Below are 21,748 nucleotides of genomic sequence, written 5' to 3' on the forward strand. Positions count from 1 at the left end.
TGGTATTTGGCTCTCTCTAAGGCAAGGCAAAGCAAGAATTAACTGTGATAAACAATACTTTTGCAAAATGGACAGGTATTTAAGCCAGAGAACTAAAGTTTCATCATGAGTTTTGCTGGCACCAAGAACTGCCTAATGGCACCACATAGGGATTTTGAAGAGGGAAGGGAGATAGTGAAAAACAAAATGTTCTAAATCAGGATGGTGTCACATGTTCAACTTAACCCTTACAATGTACAATTAAATGCAAGCCAGTGCATGTTCAAACAATTTAGCACATTGTTAAGTGCCCTCATGGCATTGAAAAGTTGTTTCTTTTCAAGTGAGGGTTATCTCAGAACACATGCTAATAAGTAACTACATTCCAATGATTTGCAACTAAACTCACACCACCCTATCACGTACTAACTTTAGTACATCACAAGGTTCAAATGATTTGCAACTGTTGCAAGTGAATGTATAACAAGAGCCATGAACAGACAATCAGTTTCTCCTGGGACAGTTGCTCATCTCCCAGGAGAAAACCATGAGTATACAGATGTTTAGGATTTTTCTCACAACGCAAAAATGACTGTTTGAGAAGAAAAATAACCTGGGAACAATGAAGGTTAAATCACTCCCATGAGAGATTCTCCTGAGAGCAAATGTCTGCACAACCTACCCAGCTGAGAAAATCTGTATCACAGCCCTCCAGCATCCCAGGGTGCTTTGTTCCTCTCCCTTCCCCCTGACAAACAGTGCTGGACTCTGGCTGGACTCTACTACTCCAGCCATGTTCCCTTCACAATCCCATAAGGTACTTCAGAGAGATGTGGGCTGACTCAGCAGTCTGGGTCAGCCAATCCAGGTGCCCAGTACACTGTTTCCATTTGTATCCAGACAGACTAAGGGAACCAGAAGAGCAAGCTAAGATGTGTGTACATGTGTGTGGTGGGGCGGTGGGGGGAAGGGGTGGCTACACAGTGTCAGCATTGCAATCTCTCTGCTCTTGAAGGGTTTAATCTTTGGAATGTCTGTTCAGGTGTCTCCAGGTAAGTTTTTCGACCAGGAACAAACCCAGGCAAATTCTGCCAGGTCATCTGAATGTGCATATGCAGCCAAAGTTCTCAGTCAGTTAAGACTGAAAAGGATCCTATGAATAACGGAAAAACATTGTTGAGGAAAAATAATAAACACTAAAATATACTAAGTGGGATATTGCTGTTCTGACTTGGTATCATGGTGGTAGGAAGTAACTGAAGGGCTCATCCAGTAAAAATAAAAAAGAAGCTAGTGACAACTTCTGAATGCATATGAGAGCACAGTTCACCTGGGGAACACTTTGCTGTGACTCACTAATAAAGTGAAAGGATTAATAGGACTTGGAAAAGGATGACAAATATAATAGTAAGAATATGCATAATTATTGGCCAGAATAAGTATTTTCTCTCTATCACCAACCAGAACCACCAACAGTTTAGTATCTATTTATTTAGTCACATATATGGTCACAGCATAGGGGCCTTCAGCCCTAGATCCCTAAGCCAATTCCCTCATATTAAACTACAACTATGATTAACTCTAGGACTGTTCAGATACAGTTTCTCTTTATGGCTTTCTGTCTCAAATTCCCTAGGCAATATAAACAAAATACAGTAAATGTGCTTTCCTATAGCATTATAAGCAAAGAGTACCTTAGATACATTTTCAATGGTTGTTTCAGACTATCACATGAACAATTTTGTAGTTTGTAATACCTGGCAAAAACATTTTACATCATCTTGTTATGATACCTCAAAGCATTACGTTAAAATTTAGTTCCTATAAAACATTTAACAACTGTTCATTTGCAGTCATGCACAGCAAAAAACAGCAACCTTTAGCATAATATACACGTTTTAATTAAAATTAATATATTCTTATGTTAAATATTTCATCATTTTTATAATTCATTTCAAAGTATTCACTATTACTACTGACTTTATGACACTATTTTAATAGCAGTATTAATATTTAGATGCCACATTAATGTTTGTTTCTGCCTCACACTTCCTGTATTTCTCATGTGGTGCTCTCATCTCCCACCTGCGCTCTATAAAAAGAATACAATGTTTTATTACGTAATGCATATCGTACTCCTCCCCTGAAGACAGTAAAATGCTAACTTGCAAGTTTAATCTTAAAAGCACTTCACATACAAAAATAAACCTTATTACAGTGTTCAAATAAGGACTCTGGGTGCCTCAATTCTGGACACACTAATTGAGCTACAGAAAAGAGCCCTGATTTTCAAAAAGCACCAAGTTCTCAAATCTTCTAAAAACAAAAAGCCCTTTCATGATGTTTTATGTTAAGCAGTCAAAAGTTTCTGGTCATAAAACGTTTCCAACAATCTAAATCTAACCAAAAACTGGTCTAGTCAAGAAAGGGTAACATAAGAAAATGAGGCCCAAATGCATCCTCCATGTAGAAATAAATGAAAACAATATCAGAGGGAACAGAAGTAGAAGTTCAGGCAAACATGTCCATAAATCCTGAGTTTCTCTTGTACAATGATTCAAAACATTCATTATTCCAAAGATGCTGCCAGCTGTAAGGAACTATATTTTATGCTTGTGTCATACAGAATGAACCTTCATATTTCATTACAGGTCATCAGATTTTATTAAATCTTTTCCCCATCAGTACAGCTAATGAACTACCTATTAAAGCTTTCCTGTAGTGATACCATAGGCAAATAATGCTTGTTTCAATTAAATTTTGGAGTCTCCCATATTTATAAGCTATAAATGGCGCTGAATTTATTTTATATCTTAATGCAATGGAGCAGATCAAGTATCAACCACTGCATCTGTGCAAGACACAGGTGTTGATCAGTTAGGAACACTGGACTGGGAAGGGGTCTCTCAGGGCCCTGCAGTATAGGTAGTCGTCTGTCTAAAAAGTCCACTCTAGCTTCTTCCATACTACAGCCACAAGCCAAAAAAAGCCTATATATGCTGCAGGTAAAAATAAAGAGATGGGAGACTGCCAATACCTTGCCACTGCAGAGGCAGAGAAATAATGAATTGATAAAATGACATCAAGAAGTAGACCGTCTCTTATGCTAGAAGAAAAAATACTTTGCCAAGGTTACCCTGGGGAATGATTGCTTCCTGACAGGTGTAGGACCCTCTACCCAAGTATGTGAGAGATTTCTAAGGATTAGCAGGAACACCAGCATCAGAGTCAGAATGCCTATATTTAGCTGTGGCCCGTGTCTAATGTTTTAGAGTGAGAAAAAAACAAAACAAAAAAGCAAACCTACAAAAACCCCCCACCACACCAGAATATTACAAAACATTCATAAGGAAGGGAAAAAAAATATTTCTGGACTCTCCAGTTGACCAGCAGAAGTTCCAAAGCATGGGACTACCAAGGACTTCACACAGAGAAATAGCACCTCAACACTTCAAAGAAGAGTCACCCCTCAGCCCCAACACTGGGTCGGCCAAGATGATAATCCCCACAAAGCACAGATCCAAAAATAAATCCCATTACAGTACTCCTTCCATACATCTGTCAGTTTCAAATTTGAAGTAATTCAGGTCTTTACCCCAACTACTCTGCTTGGGAAAACAGTTTAAACTTAACATTTCTGTCTATTAATTCTATCAAATTCGATCAATTTAGAGCCATTATATCTTACATCACTATTGCTATTTAATTTTAGCTTTTCTCCTCCCCTAATATTCACCATATCAATGGATTTTTAAAAACGAATCCTACCCCCCCACCTTTGTTTTGTGAAGTTCAGCAAGCTAAACTCTTAATATACTCTTATGAGATAGGTTTTCCATTCCCGTAACTATTGTAGCATCCCTTTTTGCTTGTTCTGCTTTACCGATGAGTGTGCTGTAGTATTACTCTAGCCTTGTCTCTAATACCCTAGTACACACCAGACTTGCATTAGCCTTTCTAATAATAATAATAATTACTTGAACCATTGCATAACCCTGGTGGTTCAAGTTCATCCTATGATTGATGATCTAGGTACTGCTCTTAACCTGTTCATCTACTCTATAAGGCCCCATGTTATAGACAAAGTTCTTCATATTAATTCCTAAGTGAATGATTTTGCACTTTGTACTATTAAACTTAATTCTAATTATTAATTTTAATTCCATTTCTAATATACTACTCTACAATGTTATCTAAGTCTTTGTGCATAATAAACTGATCATAGCAGCAGTTACTCAGCTTAATGCATCCACAAGTTTCATAAAGACACATCCAGTTTCTCCACCACACATGATAATGAAAAAGTTAAAGTAGGATATGCCCTAAGATTCCTGCTTGAGGAAGACCACCAGAAAACATTCTACAGTTGGATAACTCACCTTTCAACATAGTCCATTTATCAACTTCACAATTACAGCATTAATCCCCATCCTTACTAGCTTGCCTAATAAAATTCCCCTGAGGCATGGCATCAAAAGGCTTTGCTTACATATTGATCAGGTCCACCGCATTGTTCTTGTTTGGAGAAGTTAGTGACCCTGCCAGAAAAGAACATTAAATAGGTTTGATATGTTCTTTCTTGCATAAAAAACATGTAATGTATTTGTCCCATTTTCAGGTTTCCTGTCCTATTACTTACCTATCCTTTATGTTTCACTTCAATTTCTCTTGCTATTCAAGTCACAGCTTTTTCATAATTCTGAGATGGAGATTATCCTGTACCGTTTTTTTGTGACACTAAGCAACTAGATTTTGCTTCCAAACAAGGTGATGTATTTTCTATCATGTTCCTATTTCTGTACAGTTGGTACACTATTTTCCTTACTTACATCCGCACTTGTATTAAAGACTACAGCCACACCTAAGGTTATCAATATATAACAACTTCACTTCTTTCTTTCTGGTTTTCTTTTAATTTATGACTCGAGGTATGCTTAATGTTTACACTGAGATCACTACTTGTCAAAACTAGATCTAAGAAACCTTTTCCCTACAATTACTAGTGGCATATGCTACCTAATCTTTATCAGGGAAATTATATTTTCCTGCATTATGCAATTTCTACTAATATTAGATTGTCTAAAGAACTTAAAGAAATGCTTATCCGTTTCTAAGTCCGACCTGAGATCTACAAGGAAGTCCCTTCTAATACAAACCCTGTATGGCCTCTTCTATTATTTCTTCTTAGTGAATTTTCATCTAAGCCATTTCTGCTTCATCTATGCCAGAAGTACTCAACTAATGGCCCATAGGGCTCTCCAAAGGTCCAGAAATTTGACAGAAGGGAAAACATGGCAAATTTCCCAACCTGCCAGGAGCCCTGTAGGCTGGTTAATATGGCCCTACATGCCAGGGAATGCCAGCATGCAGTCAGGCTGGTTCATAGAATTGCACCCAAAGATCAACCCCACACAAGATACAACCCACAGGTCAACCCAATGCCACTCATCTAGCCCATGGGGCCAGAAGGTATGCCATCAGTGTATGCCACCACTAGTGTATGCCATCAGTTTATTCATCTTCACTAACACCATCCCTTCATTATATATAGTGTTGCCCCATCACCTTTGCCCACATTTTTATTAGTGTTAAACAGCTGGTACATTTCAAGATGCTACTACAATCATAGCTACTATTCTACCATGTTTTTGTTATTCCTGTAATGGGATGTGCAATTAACCACCCAGGAGTTCTAATTCTTCTATTTTATTGAAACGGGGAAAGGATAGAACCCTTCCACTGGAACTAAGGAAATAACTGACACTCTCAGTTATTCCCTTAAAAAGTAAACAGCATAAAGAGTATGCCATACATTTATACATTGATTATGACATTCAACAGACTCACAACAGCCAATTTCCTATCGTATATGCTTTTCTTTTTGTTTTTTCTTCCCCACATTTCCTTTTTTTTTTTTTTTTTTTAAATAAACAAGTCAATTTAATACTTGCTGCCATTATATGGGTACATTTTCTTGCTTAACCTTGCAACAATAGTTTTTGAGATGTCACTTTGAAGCAACTGTTCTTCAAAGTACTGACTTCAAGAAAACACATAATTGGTCCCCCATGTGCACAAACTGATAATCATTGTATACACATTGCCTAATACTTGCAATATCATTTTTAAACAAAAAAGTTAAAAACTTTACCCTCCTCCTTTATCAAAACACTACATGAATTGTTATTTTATATTGCCATTATTTTAGGGCCTAATTCAGGGGCACTCAACCTCTGACCCTAGGCCAGGTCCAGCCCTTGGAGTCATCTGACATGCAAAAATCTGACAGCAGGGGAGCAGGTCAACGTTAATTGCTGCTCTCTTGCTGCCAGATTTCTGCACCTGTAGGAAGTCCCTCAGGTCAAATAATGTGGGCCTTGAACACTAGATTGGATGTACAGGGATGGGGCAGCATGAAGCCTGATCTGGGTGCCTGGGGCAGACAGGGCTGGAACTGCATGGGGCCTAATCCAGGTGCGTGGGGCTGAACCAAGACAGAGTGTGAACAGATCCTGGCGCACAGGGATGAGCCGAGGTAATGCAGAACCCAATCTGGGCAAGCAGAGCTAGTGTGGCATGGGGCCTGATCCCAAAATGTGGGGCTGGGCTGAGGAAGCATGGGGCCAGGCTAAGACAGTGTGGGGCCTGATCTGGGTACACAGGGACCGATTTGCACCTGCAGGACCCAGCCAAGGCACTGCAGGGCCCAGTCCAGAAATGTGGGCCCAACCCTGTGCAGGATATGGCCTGCAAACTGGCCTCATGCCACTCATCAGGCCTATGGGGCCAGAAGGTTGAGTACCACCTTTCTAATTCAAAGTTACTTTGGCATACAAGTGATCTCACATGCTTAAAAGTTGCCCCAAAGCTCAAATACCTTGCTGAATCAGGATCTAAAATATCACCTCTGTGGTGACATCCTGATGATATATGGTCTGACCAAGTCATTTTCTCTAAAGGAAGTAAGATTCTTTCAAGCTGAGAAATATGCTGCCTAGTTAGTAACACAGTTAACATAAAAAGTATCTGTGCCCACAAGTTGAATGCTTTTAAGTGCAAAGGAGACTGAAAATTACAGAACAATCTGTACTGCTGCATGCTAATAGTGCACAACAATGCCATGGTAGAGCAGGATGATATGCAGAGCTGAAATGTAAAAAAGCAAAAGAATTTTAAATCAGATTCACAACATGAAGTTCAAATTTAGCTTCTTGCTCTATGCAATTTGCCAAGATGGAAAATTGCTCTAAAGGTGAAAAACAAAACAGCAATCTTCTAAAAGGAAAGAAAGGCAAAGGGAAGTGGGCTATTTGGCTGAAACTGAAGGGGGATTAAAATTTTAGGAGCCAAATAATTCAATAAATACTAAAAAAAAAAATCCATGCTTCATGGACTCTTCAATTCACAGTTCTCATGCTATACTTGTAATATGACTAGGCTTTGCAGAATTTGATTTTATTTGTTTATAATTTCAACAACTAAAATAAATGTTTATATTTAAGAATTTATTTCGATTTTTATCAATTTAAATTTTCAGGATTGCACAAAATTATGGGTGTGGGGGGCAGACAATTTAGTAATGACAGTATACATTTCAAGATGTAAAAAAAAAAAAAAGTCCATAAATCAGTAAATCATACCTACTTTAATTCATTCTGTTCCTTTATCAGGAAAGAGTCAGGTGGGCAGGGACCAGAAAAGGAGGGCAGCAGCACTAGCAGTGCTCTGGGTACCCAGAGTGGCAGCAGCCACCCTCAGCCTCTTCCTCCCCGCCCTCCCTGCACTTTGCCTGCCTGGCCCAGGCAGGACCCCACTGCCAACAGGCTGGAGCATGCAATACTCTTCCCCCTTCCTTTTTGACTTAGTATCATCCTATATAAGTATAAAAGATGCCAGAGAGTTAATCTTCTTGGAAGTATGGAATTCTTCCAAGCAGAAGAATCAATGAAGGATGAAAATGTATTGGAGCCCTGAGAAACTTGCAGGTCCCCCACACCTGATTTAATATACCCGTTAAACATTTATACGGTGCATTAATAACTAACGCACAACACGTGATGTTGAAATTAACTGCTCAATTTTGCCACGCACAAAACTGAAAAAAACTGGAAAATGATTCAAATGCACATGATTACCATAAATGTATAACACGAAAGGAATGATGTTTTAATTCAGTGGTCATGTATATTCTTGTTTGACTATTTTTTTTTAAATATACATTTTACATTGCACCTACACTATGGTAAACTACTACAAAAAAAAACCACAGGCTATACCAATAGCCTCAAGTATAAATCTAAAAATATTGCCAGTGATTCTTGCTACTAAAATAAAGCAGTAGGCCTACACAATACATCTCAATTATTGGGTTTTTTTAATCATTCCTGAAACATGAAACGTGCTAAACTTCATATACTGTAAAATCTCTTTTATACATCCATTACACCTTTGTTTTAATACTACCATCATATAATTATGTAATCAAAATGTGAAAAAATACTAACACATAAAATCTCATGAGAATGTGTCTTACCTTTTAAACGATCATGCTTGTGAACACCGCACGGAAAGGGTCCTGGGCTGAGATTCTGGAGACTGTCTCCAGCCTGTCTTGGTCCTGTGGCTGCATGGGCAGCTCTGATTTTGGCCACAACAGAGGTATCAGGAAGAACCTGCCAGCAGCTCCCTTCACCTGTGCAGCTGCTTGGGCAACTCTGGCCTAGGGGAAGGACTCACTGTGGTGAGGTCAAGCTCTGCCTTCCCTGGAGAGCTAAGCCCTGGGAGCAGAGCCACCGAGAGGGTTCCGCTGAGTCCTGTGCTGGGGCTGTGGGAGCCTGGCTCTGCACCAAACAAGCCTCCCAGCAGGGCCCAGAAAGAAGGCATCAGATGGGGAAGGCACTTCCCCATGGCCTAGGAGCTCCTGTGTGCTCCGGCTGGCTGGCAGAGACCCCCTGGCAGGACCTCCGGAGCAACATGGGGGCTGCCCATCCAGCAGAGGCTGGTCCCACTCCACCATCCCCACCCAACATTGGCTCGTGGGACAAGCACCCTGATCAGCTCCTGTAGTGTTAGAGATTTTTCCCAGGGGGCCCTTGATTGGCAGAGGCCCATGCATTAATTCACCCGTGAGAAGAATTGTTTGGGAACTTCCCCTCCTTCCTCCCTTTGGGTAGGTTTTTTTTTTTTAAGTATTCTCTTATTTCCCTCCAGCCCCCTTTCCTGCACCTGTGAACAAGCAGCTAATTGCTTAATTGATGAGTCTTTAGGCCAGAATGTGCAGCTAACTGCTTAATTGATGAGTTATTAGGTTGCCCATTGTGTTCCTCTTTAACTCCTCCACTCTGTCCCCCTTTCTCTTTCTCCACTGTCCAGTAACAGGAGCAAGGGTTCCCTATTACAGCCCCCTTTCTGCCAATTTTGATTATTACCGATGTGAATGGTCTCTGTTGGTAGTATGGCTTGATGACCATTTATCGATGTTTATCAATAAAAACTGAGTCCTGCCACACCTAAGTATGATATGTCCCTAAACATTTTCATGAGTTTACAAGAGAAAATAACAACTGTCTGAGAGTAGACAATTCCATACTTTCAAGTAAATTAAATCTCTCTGGCATCTTTTGTAGTTATATAGGATGATACTAAGTCAAAATAGGAGATACTTTAAAGATTTTTAAGATAGCAGGACTTATTTCTCACATGAGGAACCAGGGGAGGCTGGTGTGATTGAAGTATTTCAAAATTCACAAACCATAACACTTCCCAGACTGCACCCAGAGCTAACTGGCTGAGATGCATGGAGCAAAGAACAAGACTAATATCTAATGGAGCCTTTTGAGATTTGATGCAATCTATATTATATCTCTTCTGTGAATCATATCACAGAAAAAGAAACAGATGCCTTGTGCTTCAATAGCCTGTGACATTACACTGTGAATGTGTTAAAGTCAGAAACTGTTTCTGTAGTTTTGTCAGGTTTTAGACAAGTTCTGTATAAATCACAGCTGTGAGTATGCTTTGGCTATAAACATCAGGAAAGATTGCAAGCTATGACAGGAAAATAAATCAGTGTGTTCTTGAGCAGAATATGCAGAAGCAGGTTGTGAACAAGGAAAATAACAGTCTTTCACAATGTCACATGCTTCTGGGCAGTACCCAAGTATGAAGACATGACCAAGTTTGAGGAACTCAGGGAAAGAGAAAATATATAAATAGCACTTACAGAAGTTAGGAATAATATTTAAAAGAAATGCATATTTACAGATAAGATAAATGATTAACAAAGCCAGTAAGAGCTTGCCTACATGTGGGTCAGTAATTTTAGTAATGATTAATTTGTTTTTTTTCAAAATCTAGGAGGGTTTTTGTTTGTTTTATAAAATTTCCTTGATTTGAATGATGAATAAATGCAAGAAAACTCTGATCCACTTGCTACTTGTCTGTTAGCAGAAAGAAAGGTAAAGAATCAGGTATGACAGTGAATTTATCTCCCACCTTTAATCCCCAGGACAATATGGAAGTTCTCCAAAAACAAAAGGTAGAAATATAAAAGATTCTATTGGTACCGGTATTAGAAGGCTAGATTAGCAGACACAATTAAGACAAAAAGGAAAAATTCAGCAACAGGATAATGAAAATAAAGAAAATTTAATGAAAATGGAAAGAACTCAAAGTTGAAAAGCAGGTATATTAGTCTATGGGATCCTCATCAGCCCACCCAGAAGAAGAAAATATATTATCCATTCACTTTAAAAGTGGGAAAATCACTAGAAAATACAGATAATCTTGTATTGACAAAGTTATGATCTAGCTGAGCCAAGAGGTTTCACAAGACACTGTGCTTTGTTCTTTTATGATAACCTTCCAATTCAGTACACAATAAGATTACAGGAATGATCCAAATGAAACTGAAGTTAGTGGAAAGGCCTTGCATTTATTTATTTATTGGTTTGTTTCAAGGAGGTTTGGATCACACACTAAAATCTATAGGGTATGTTGCTACTACTGGGCATAAATGCATACAACTCCAGCAAATTCAATGAAAGTACTTTATCTTGCAGTGCGAATCTGGGTCTGTGATTTTAGTAATGATTAATTTATTTTTTCAACAAAATGAAACCAAAATAACCTAACAAATCTCTCTATGCCACTTCATCTCTCAAGTTATAGAATATGCTTCTGTATGATGTCAGTGGGACTATATATGCATGTGTGTCATATATTATATTACATACACACACCCACTTAAAGTGAAACACACAGATGATGCATTTTACGGCATTAGAGAAAAGCACAGGTAAAAAAAAATCTCATAATTACAATTAGTGTAATTACAATTAGTGTATTTAATCACTACAATTAAGTAAAAGTATTATGTAAGACTGATTTGACTTTTTTCTTTTTAATATAGTCTGCATACTTCAAGTCCTTTTCAAGTATGCTTTTTTAAAAAAAATATCTATCAAACATAGCTTTACCTTCAAGCACCAGAATTAACAGTTCATCTCTTCAATGACCCTTTTTGGTGCATGCAAGGATAACACAGCTAACAAGAAGCATACCCAAAAAAAGAAAGAAAGTGCTACTTTTCCATCACTGTGCTTCCAGACATATTTCATCATGCGTCACAGCGGATAGGCTTCCTTTGGGAACAAAACCATCCCATTCACCAGAACTTAATAGAACTGCTGAGATTTTTGATGGAGAGCAAAAGGGAAAACCTTGAAATTCAAGATGAAGAAAAGAGAAAATAAAAGAAGCCCCAAATGGATTTCAAATCATGATTAATTTAACGACTCAGAAAATGTTTCAGATAGGGAATACTGCTTGGATACATATATAAAACTGCTCAAATGTTACTAGCCTCAGTTGCCATTTTGCCATATATAACTTACTTGCAATTACAGTAGTTTAATCATAAGTAGATTTAAGGAAATACAAATTTAATGTATACAAATACAAATTTAATGTGATCATGAATAATGTTTAATGATGTTGTTATTGAATACTGACTTCACATTCACAAGAGGCTTCTAATTCTAGACTATTTCTTTTTGTATTTCCAATTGCTTTGTCACATCTTTTGACAAATGTGATGACACCACTCAAATGAAGGCAGAACTCCTACACTCTTGTTTCCTTTGATTCCCCTGGATATAACCAAATAGGCAAAAATCAGGTCCTGCAGCTTGAATACTTTAAATCAACCTGTACCCGCTGTGTCGGCTGAATGCTGGGTAGCCCCACACGGTTTACAACAACATAGCAAAAAGCAATTTCCAGGTCCTCTTCTCCTTCCCATCCTCAATGTATTTAAAATAATAATGCAAATAACTGGACTCTGACATTCTTGATTTAATAACTTAAACACACCCAGATACTGAAGAAAGATTTTCTTTGAAAAATTTACAACCAAACCAGGCAAAATGTAGGGCAGGGTGACACTTCAAATATATGCCACACATTCAAATTAAAATGGGATAAAAATCAGCTACAAAAATAGTCCACATTTAACAAGTACCATATCTGTGGCTGGTTTGCATTAATGCATGATAAATGTCAAGGGCCTTACTATCTACCAGACTAGACAATAATGATAATGAGTAAACTAAACATCAGAATCTCTTGATTCTCTTTACTTAATCCATGATGTAGTCACTCTTCTATAAGGCCTGTACAACGTTTGTTTTTTGATCGAAGCACTACTCTCTTTAATATTCATCATATTCATCAGTATATTGCTTTTAAAAAAGTTACTTCATTCAACTGCAATCAGCTAGTGACAGTGTTGTACCCATATATTAAAAATTGTTATTTAATACTTATTTATCATTAAAATTACCAATTAAATCAGTCTGATATATTCCCTCTCCAGACCAGGAAATTTAAGAAGTTCTTGATTTCAGGGAAGAGTAGAGAAAATTTATCTTAAAATAATTAAAATTTTATTTAGGAAATTAGAATACATTTTAAAAGAGAAGCTATTTATGGGGACAGGGAAGGTGAAGTAGATTAAGATGCCTAATATATATGCCTATTATAAAGTCATATGATAAGCAAAATGCATTACCGCCACATATTTAAGGAGGGTGACACAAACCATCTTAAAAGAAAAAAGATATTTACCAGTAGATGATTTAAATTCCATTTTACTAAACATTTTTTAATCTCTTTTCTCAAAATAGAAGGTGAAAGAATATAATTTTAATACATCCATATAGACAAGAACTGAAATGAGAGAGGTAGTAAAATTAAATAGGTAGAGCTTATATATCTGGAAAAGAGTGCTGACTACTAGCTTTCCTACATTTCTATTTCCCAACTGCCTATCAGTACAAGCCGTGTATCTTTCCAGACCCATTGTATGCATTATGCAGTGCCTAATTATCATGGATTTATTTTTCTCCAATAATAATCTGAGACGTAAAAAGCAATCATTCTTGTCTCATTCTCTACAGAATCACAAAAAAATTAGTTTAAACTTCTGTAATAATGCTTTCCAAAACAAGGCACTGAATTAGATACACTAGGCTACCTAGGACCTAACATTTAAACATACAGGAGAGATTATGAACTTGCAATTTATTCTGATAAAAGATTTGCATAAAGCTCTGTTGCCCCAGGCACAGAGCCAGGAGACGATTGTGACCCACAGTCATCCTTAGCTTCAGAGTAGGAATTGCTACGAGAGAGTTCAGTGAAGTTTCATTTATGATATAGAAAGAACTACTAAATTATACTGGAATAGACCTATCTATACCAGTAGCAGTCCAGCTGAGCTAGCTGAGTTCTGTTGGCTAGTTTATCGCCACCCTTTTGTGTCCATTTCCCAAGTGTGCCCATTTAAACATCGGGGGGGAAACCAGCTCCAGACAGAGAACTAAGGATTTCTGTCCTAGGACCCACTATGCAGGTAATATGCAAAGGGGAGTTTCTGTGGATACAGAGAGCAAGAGGCAGTAATTCTGCCCTTGCTATCCTCTCTGTATCTGGAAAGTAAATATTACCTATTGAAAATTAAACGCACCAAAATTTGCAGCTCTCTATTCTGATGGGTATCATCAGAAACATTGACTTTTTCAAAACAAATGAACTCCATGGAATTGGTTAGTACTTTTGTACTGTTATACAAATAGTAAAAGATATTTTAATATAAAAGTGTTAACAATCAAAGACAATGATGAAGTAAAAAAGCAGCAGGTTTTGCATCTACCTAGAATTCAGTTCCAAAAAGAAAATTAAAATTATGAACATAGGGTAATAATTGATACATTGTTAAGCCAAAATCCTGTCTTGAGCTTTGTCAGTGGACTATTGATGACTACAAAGCTGAAAAAACAAGTAAGGGTTCCCTTAAAGTGGTGGTTCTCAACCCTGCATGCCTTGAGATCCTTACAATGATGTAGCACAGTTTTAGCACCATTCAGTGTGCAGACATGACTCACAAGCGAAATCCAAAGATTTCCAACTGGAATTCATAGTGTTAAAACCTTTTCTGACATATTGTGGTCTTTGAATTCTTTGCAACACAGTGCTGTTTCTATTATTTCTTGCAGTTAAAAAAAAGAAAAGAAAATATTAATATGATGTGGCATGAAATATTGATGAACAGTCCTGGAAGTGAGGAAATTGTAACTCAACTCTGACACTCAATGCTGACATCATGGTTGATGTGAAATATAGATGTCAAACATGAATAATCTCACAGGTTGCCTTTATTTAAAGAATGCGTTATTGTTTTGCTTAACCATTTCCAAGGAGGTAAAGAACAATCCATTAAGGGTAAGATATAAACCAAAATTAAAATATCTCTATGCCCAAAAAGTGAACAATCTAAAGAACTAATAACAGATGGCAATACCTCTCATATCAAATCATGTTAAAAAAAGTTCAGAATTTTAGAATTCACGTATAAAAAGAACATTTTGATTACAACCAACCTCATTAGAACTAATGATTCCATATTACTGGTAATGCAATTTGAAGAGCATGGTATGTTTCACCAACAGGTCCCCAAATCACTGTCTACAGAGTGGTAAAAGAGAGCTGCTTAAATTTTCCTCAAAAATGGAGATGGTCCTAAGACAGTAGATAACCTCCTAGCTTCCCACTGATCAACAACCTTAACAGACTTTCCAAACACTATTTTGTTATGCAAGTAGTTGCTCTAGGGAACACAAGACTTATCTGATCATTAATGCCAAGTAAAGACATGACACTTTTACTAGTTTAAGTGATAAGAAATCAGATTATACCCATACCAGAACAGAAGTTGAGTGCACGCAGACTGGTTTAAAAGGGGCGGAACCTGATCTAAGATTTGCCGCCTCTCCAAAAGAGGGAGAATGTGTGTTCTGTTTGCTACTGAGCTAAACTACGCCACTAACAGAAAACCATGCAACAGATTGATTCCACTGCCGACTTTTTGAATGTCTATACCTAGCCTAAAAGGAGGAAGGTGGTCTGTACTACCAGGAATTGCAAAACAAAAAAATTGGCTATAAGGCATTCCTTCTATTTCTATAGCCCTCTGTGATGAAACCTCCCTGCTTTACAGCTACTTGTGATTTGTATTTTGCATCACTAAAATGACCCTCACTGTAATTTCAATTCACCATATTTTTAATTGCTTGTTGTTTTCTTCTGCTCCAGTGATGCTCAAGCTTTTTGCCTGGCAAACTGCATGGGTAGTGCCTGATCCATCTGCAGGCCAGATCCAGCTGGTGGGTCCAATCTGGCACCCAACATGGGCATGGCGAGCCTCTATCCAGCCACACAGAAGGGGGCAGGAGCAGCCCAGCTCCAATCAATCCACATGGGAGAAGGAAAGGGGGTGTGGCCTGGCCCCACAGAAGGAAAGGAACATAGCCTGGCCCTGATCCAGCCATGCAGGGGTAAGTGAGAGCAGCTGTACAGGAAGACCAGGGTGTGGCCCAGGCCCATGGGGAGAAAAGAGAGCAACCCAGCTGCATGGAGGCAAGGGGGTGTGGCCAGGCCAGATCCAGCAGTTCAGGGGGAAGGGGCATGTCTCAGCTCTGAGCCACCATGGGGGGCTTGGGAATTTGGAAGCAAGGGACAGTGACAGTACTAATTGCTACCACTCCTGTGCCACCAAAGTTCCTTAGCCATGGAAAGCCCCGTGGGCTGGATGCCATGGCTCCGTGGGCTGCATGTGGCTAATAGGCTGGAGGCTGAGCACCCTTAATCTATTCTACAGACTTTTAAATATGGAAGGAAAATAATTCTACGTTCCAAACTGTTTTCCCAGCAATTAACAAATAGTCTGCCTCATGATTTTCTCTCTTAAGAAGAAAACCAGACAAGAAAAATTGGTTTGCAAACTCCATCATCACTCCTGAAATAAAACTCGCTTTGATCAAGAAAATTCTCTTGGATCCTCTTTTCTTTTTTCATCATCCAGGACATATTTCTGGTTCCTAAACATCATCAAGGGAAACAAAATACCCTTTGAAAGTACATCACCACCACTATTGTTTTTATATTTGAATCAAAATTAATCAGCCATATTTAGTGGGATTAGAGTATTGTTGTAGACATGACAGTCCAGGAAATGGACCCAGTGGAATACAATCTAGTTTTAACAATAAATGCAAAGCCTGTCAACACATCCCTACTGCTACCATTATCAACATCCTCCTCCTTCCTCCAAATATCAAAATTCATAGCCGACCCATCTATCGCAGAATGTGGTACATCTCATAAAATGTACCAAATACTCTCATAGAAACTAAGTGGGTGAAACCAGGCAGAAGTTCAGAATGGACTTTCACAAATCAGGAAATAAATAAAGGATGAACACCAGTACAGGAAGACTTTTCACAGAACAGGCAGTCTCTTTCTGATCTTGCAGTCCTTGTGGTCTAAGTTACAAAGTAACTTCAGAAGACAGGTGTGGGAACAGGAATTCATAACCTTACTGGACCCTAAATCTGGACTAAATGCAGATAATAGCTGTATGCCTTAATACAATCTATTAACCACAACCTCTAATTTGCCTGACCTCCACAGGTAATAACAATCATCTTACTTCTTGAATGGTCTTGCTCTTTCAAGAATTAGATTGCCTATTTTACATCACTTCCAGCTGGTAACCATTCCTAATAACATCTCTTTGCTCATAGGTTACAGACCTTGCTCATTTCTTCAAACAGACTGTTTTAATTTACATATGGGGTAACAGGTGTGAAGAAGGACAATTTGTGCATAAAAACTGGTCCAACTTCTCTCCTAGCTATACAGTTAGTCAAATAAAAGATATAAAAAAAAATATGCCCCAGCCCTCAACTCCCAAATATATTTATTTCAAAGAAAATATGCTGCCATCAAGGCCTCACGGTAACCAAAAATGAAAAGGATCCATTAACAGTCCATTTTTTTTGTTTATGCTACAATCCTCTTCCTACTCAAAATTATATACCACCTCTAATCCTAATCAAGAACATACAGAATTTTAGTTTCATCGCTATATTTTCCCCCATACAACATGTAGCTTTTTTCTAAAAATCAGCTACTAGAAACTAGGATTATAAAGGAAAAAAAGTAACAGTAGTTTCTGCTCCTTATCCTCCTGCAGGGGAAACCAAAAGTAAAGCTGTACATGGCGCAAGCTGGGTTCCCTAGCTACTGGCTATGGACACTTCCCCCCTCCAGTCTGTCTCTGCCCTGCCCTGGCCACCCCCACTGTCCTCCCCCACCACCCCCACCAGCAGAGGTTTCCAAGGACAGATCATTTTTCTTCATTTTGCCATGCAAAAACAAGGCGTGGATTTTATTCAGGGGAATGTATGTGAGAAAGTATAATATAGTGACTCAAAATCAGTGGTGCCCAACGGCAAGCCCACTCAGCCCTGTCTTCTAGCCTATAAGTCTCCCCATGAGTCAGGAAATTTGGTGGCAGGTACATAGTGGCAGCTGCTCCCATGCTGCCAAATTTCCAGTTCCATGGACCAAATGAAGTGGCCTTGCATGCTAGATCACTCCAGCATGTGGTTCAGCCAACACCCAGGGTCACCCCACCACTGGATCCAGCACGCCAGATTGCACCTCTGGACCAGCTCCATGTACCAACTCTGCACTGGATCCAGCCATGGTCCAGCCCTGAGCCACTCATGTGGCCCATGGGGCTGGATAGATTAGGCAAAGCATGATCGTTCTAAATCCATTAAAAGAATAATGGAAATCAGTAACGTGCGTCATTTTCAATATTTCAATGTTTTTTCTATACCAGCATATTCCACAATTCTGAAAAAAAACACTTCTTCAACATTATACCTAAATGCACTAGATATCACTATTTTGCTTCCATTACAAGTATATATTTGTCAGTTCTTCTACTATACATGCTATCTAGAGAAATACCAAATTGCTCTGGGTCCACTGTTGACAGTCTCATGGTAGACAGCCTGTGAGGCATAGGAAATGCAACCTGTGCATCTGGAATGGGAGAGTTAAGTAAATGCCAAGTGACAGAGAAGAACACTAGGACGCATTTAAACCCTATACGGTAACTGTCATAAGTTTTTTTTTTTAAAGGGGTTTCAGAAGCAATATCATCTAATGTCACACTAAAGAGCCAGAAAGACCTCCAAAGGACTGTTACCTAAAAGAATCCTCACCTGGCAGAGGGCGGAGAGTGTGGCAACACTACTCTGAGCATCACACCAACATTAGGGGGCTTTGTGCATAATGACCAACAGAAATATATGAACCCAGGGGACTTTACAGATCAGCTGGGGGGGGTTGAGGAGTAGAGATCAGCTGGGGGGGGGGGGGGGTCACAGGAGTGCCTAACTAGTGGCACATGTCAGTATGTCTATTTCACTTTATCTGTGTGTGTGTGTCTCCTTACAGGAATGCTCCCAAGAGCGTCCCATCCCAAACCTGGAAAGATGTCTCATAGATTCATAGATGTTAGGGTTGAAAGGGACCTCAGTAGGTCATCAAGTCCGACCCCCAGCCATGGACAGGAAAGAGTGCTGGGGTCAGACGACTCCAGCTAGGTGCTTGTCTAGTCTCCTCTTGAAGACCCCAAGGTAGGGGAGAGCACCACCTCCCTTGAAGGCCCATTCCAGATACTGACATCTGGATCCTTCCTTACTGTGAGGAAGTTCTGTCTAATGTTCAACCTAAATCTGTTCTCCGTCAATTTGTGGCCACTGTTTCTAGTTACTCCAGGGGGTTCCATAGTAAATAGAACATCTCCTATTCCCTTCTGCCGTCCCCTGATGAATTTATAGTCAGCCACAAGATCACCTCTCAGCCTTCTCTTGCGAAGGCTGAAGAGATCTAGGTTCCTCAGTCTTTCTTCATAGGGCCTTGCCTGCAGGCCTCTGACCATACGAGTGGCCCTCCTCTTAACTGTCTCAAGATTCTCCATATCCCTCTTGAAGTGCAGCACCCAAAACTGGACACACTACTCCAACTGCAGCCTGACCAGTGCCACATAGAGGGAAAGCATCACCTTCCTGGACCTGTTCATTATGCATCTGCTAATGTATGATAAAGTGCAGTTAGTCTTGTTGATCACTTCATCACGTTGATGACTCATGTTCATCTTGGAGTCAACTATGGCTCCAAGATCCCTTCCAGCTACTGTGCTGCTGAGAAGGTCATCCCCTAGCCTGTAAGTGTGTTGGTGGTTCTTTTTGCCCAGGTGCAGCACTCTGCATTTGTCTTTGTTGAACTGCATCCTATTTTGTTCTGCCCATTTTTCCAACCATTTTTCCAGCCTCAGCCCATGCCTCTGATTGGCTAAGGAAGCTTGGCATCCCCGCCCCACACTGGTAATTGGCTGCGAGGGCTGTCCATCATGCAACCCTACCCCTTGCTACTGACTGGCTGCAAGGGCTCTCTATCATACAGCTGTACCTCTTTCCTCCCATTGGCTGCAAGGGGCAAGTGTCACATGGTCCCACTCCTCATTGTCTATTAGTGGACAGCCTTTGCAGCCAATCAGTGGCAAAGGGTGAGGGCAGCAATGATCTTTCTATGCCAGCAGCCCATTCCTTGATTCCCGCCCTGACAGGCTGCATAACCAGGCCATAGCAGCCACAAGGACTGCTGGCTCGCTAGTAGGGAAGGAAAGACTGCAGAAAGACCTGGATAGGTTGCAAGGGTGGGCTAACAAAAACAAGATGCGTTTCAATACTGACAAGTGCAGGGTGCTGCACTTGGGCAGTAATAACCAGCAGCACACTTATAAGATGGGAAACTCCCTTCTTGAGAGCACGGAGGCAGAAAGGGATCTTGGAGTCAGACTCCAAGATGAACATGGACCGACAATGAGAGGTCACGGTCGGCAGGGCTAACCGGACCCTATCGCGCATCCACAGGTGCATCTCAAGTAGGGCCAAGGAGGTGATTCTCCCCCTCTACGCAACACTGGTCAAGCCACAGCTGGAATACTGTGTCCAGGTCTGGGCACCCCACTTCAAGAGGGATGTGGACAACATTGAGAGGGTCCAGAGCAGGGCCACCCGCATGATCCGGGGACAGCAGGGCAGACCCTACAATGAGAGGTTACGGAACCTGAACCTGTTCAGCCTTCACAAGAGAAGGCTGAGGGGGGACCTTGTGGCTGTCTATAAACTCACTGGGGGGACCAGAGGGGTTTGGGGGAGACCTTGTTTCCCCTAGCGCCCCTCGGAATAACAAGGAATAACAGCCACAGGTTGTTGGAGAGTAGGTTTAGATTAGACATCCGTAAGAACTACTTCACAGTCAGGGCAGCTAGGATCTGGAACCAACTTCCAAGGGAAATGGTGCTGGCTCCTACCCTGGGGGTCTTTAAGAAGTGGCTTGATGCCTACCTGGCTGGGGTCATTTGAGCCCAGTTTCCCTCCTGCCCAGGCAGGGGGTCGGACTTGAAGATCTACAAGGTCCCTTCTGACCCTACTTCTATGATTCTATGAAAAGGAGCCAACATTTTATTTTCAGTATTTTTTTTTTCAGGGAGCACACCAAAAGCACAGAGCCTGGGCTTTTTCAGACCTTGTCCAAAATCACTGTTTCTGCAAAAATTGCAAAAACGCAATTTCAGTAGGTCCCTACCTAGGAGATGGGTGCTCTGGGTCTGCCAGGGCCTTTGTGGATTTCCCCAAGCCACTCGTCAATTTACTTTAATTTGTGGCAGTTTACAAGTGGTGCACCCCAGGCTGACTTAGGGACAAAAGTGTGGTCAGTAGGTTTGCAGGCGGCCTGGACCCATGATTCTCCCTTCTTGGGGAGCTGCCATTTTTCAATTCCATTCCATTCATGGCAAATGACCAGGTTTTGGATGAGTTTGGGTGGGGAAGGGTGTAGCCAGGTAAGCATAGGGCAAACACCTGCTTCTGGGTTATAAAGGTGCTGGCTACTCTGGGGAATAACCAGGAATACCACTGCCCAAGAATGGAATATAACTGACTTGTGGCTTAGGGAAAAGTGCTGTTTAAAAACTGCAGAGAGATTGCTCAGTCCCCCAGAGCACACTGGGAACCCCCTCTACCCAAATGACCACTCCCTGAACCCCAAATCAGTAGTAACAGCATGGACCGGGTTAAGTGCAGGCAATATAGATTTAAATTAAAATTTAAAATAATTTAAGCGTTATATCTGGCCATCTCCTATGTAAGACATGTAAAAGATACTACAATTATAGTCATGACTCTGATTTCTACAGAAGAGATAACATTCTAGTAAGATATGACAGCCAGTGAATTGATTTGTGTAAGAAAACTCCTCATTGGAACATTTACAGGATAATTGTTTC

At 40.1% G+C, this 21,748-nt stretch overlaps 1 protein-coding gene across 5 annotated transcripts in view; it reads right to left on the reverse strand.

The window, feature by feature from the left end:
- GALNT13 (polypeptide N-acetylgalactosaminyltransferase 13) overlaps positions 1-21,748 on the reverse strand; it is a 431,117-nt gene that overhangs the window by 273,803 nt on the left and 135,566 nt on the right. Inside the window, exon 2 of one of the 5 annotated variants that reach the window (XM_059727379.1) lies at positions 4,469-4,517. The exons of the other annotated variants lie outside the window; for them this stretch is intronic. The gene's annotated coding sequence lies outside the window, so the exon portion shown is untranslated. The remainder of the gene's footprint in view (positions 1-4,468; positions 4,518-21,748) is intronic. 5 annotated transcript variants of the gene reach the window in all.

This window comes from Alligator mississippiensis, chromosome 4, assembly GCF_030867095.1.
Source record: "Alligator mississippiensis isolate rAllMis1 chromosome 4, rAllMis1, whole genome shotgun sequence".
Lineage (NCBI taxonomy): Eukaryota > Metazoa > Chordata > Crocodylia > Alligatoridae > Alligator > Alligator mississippiensis.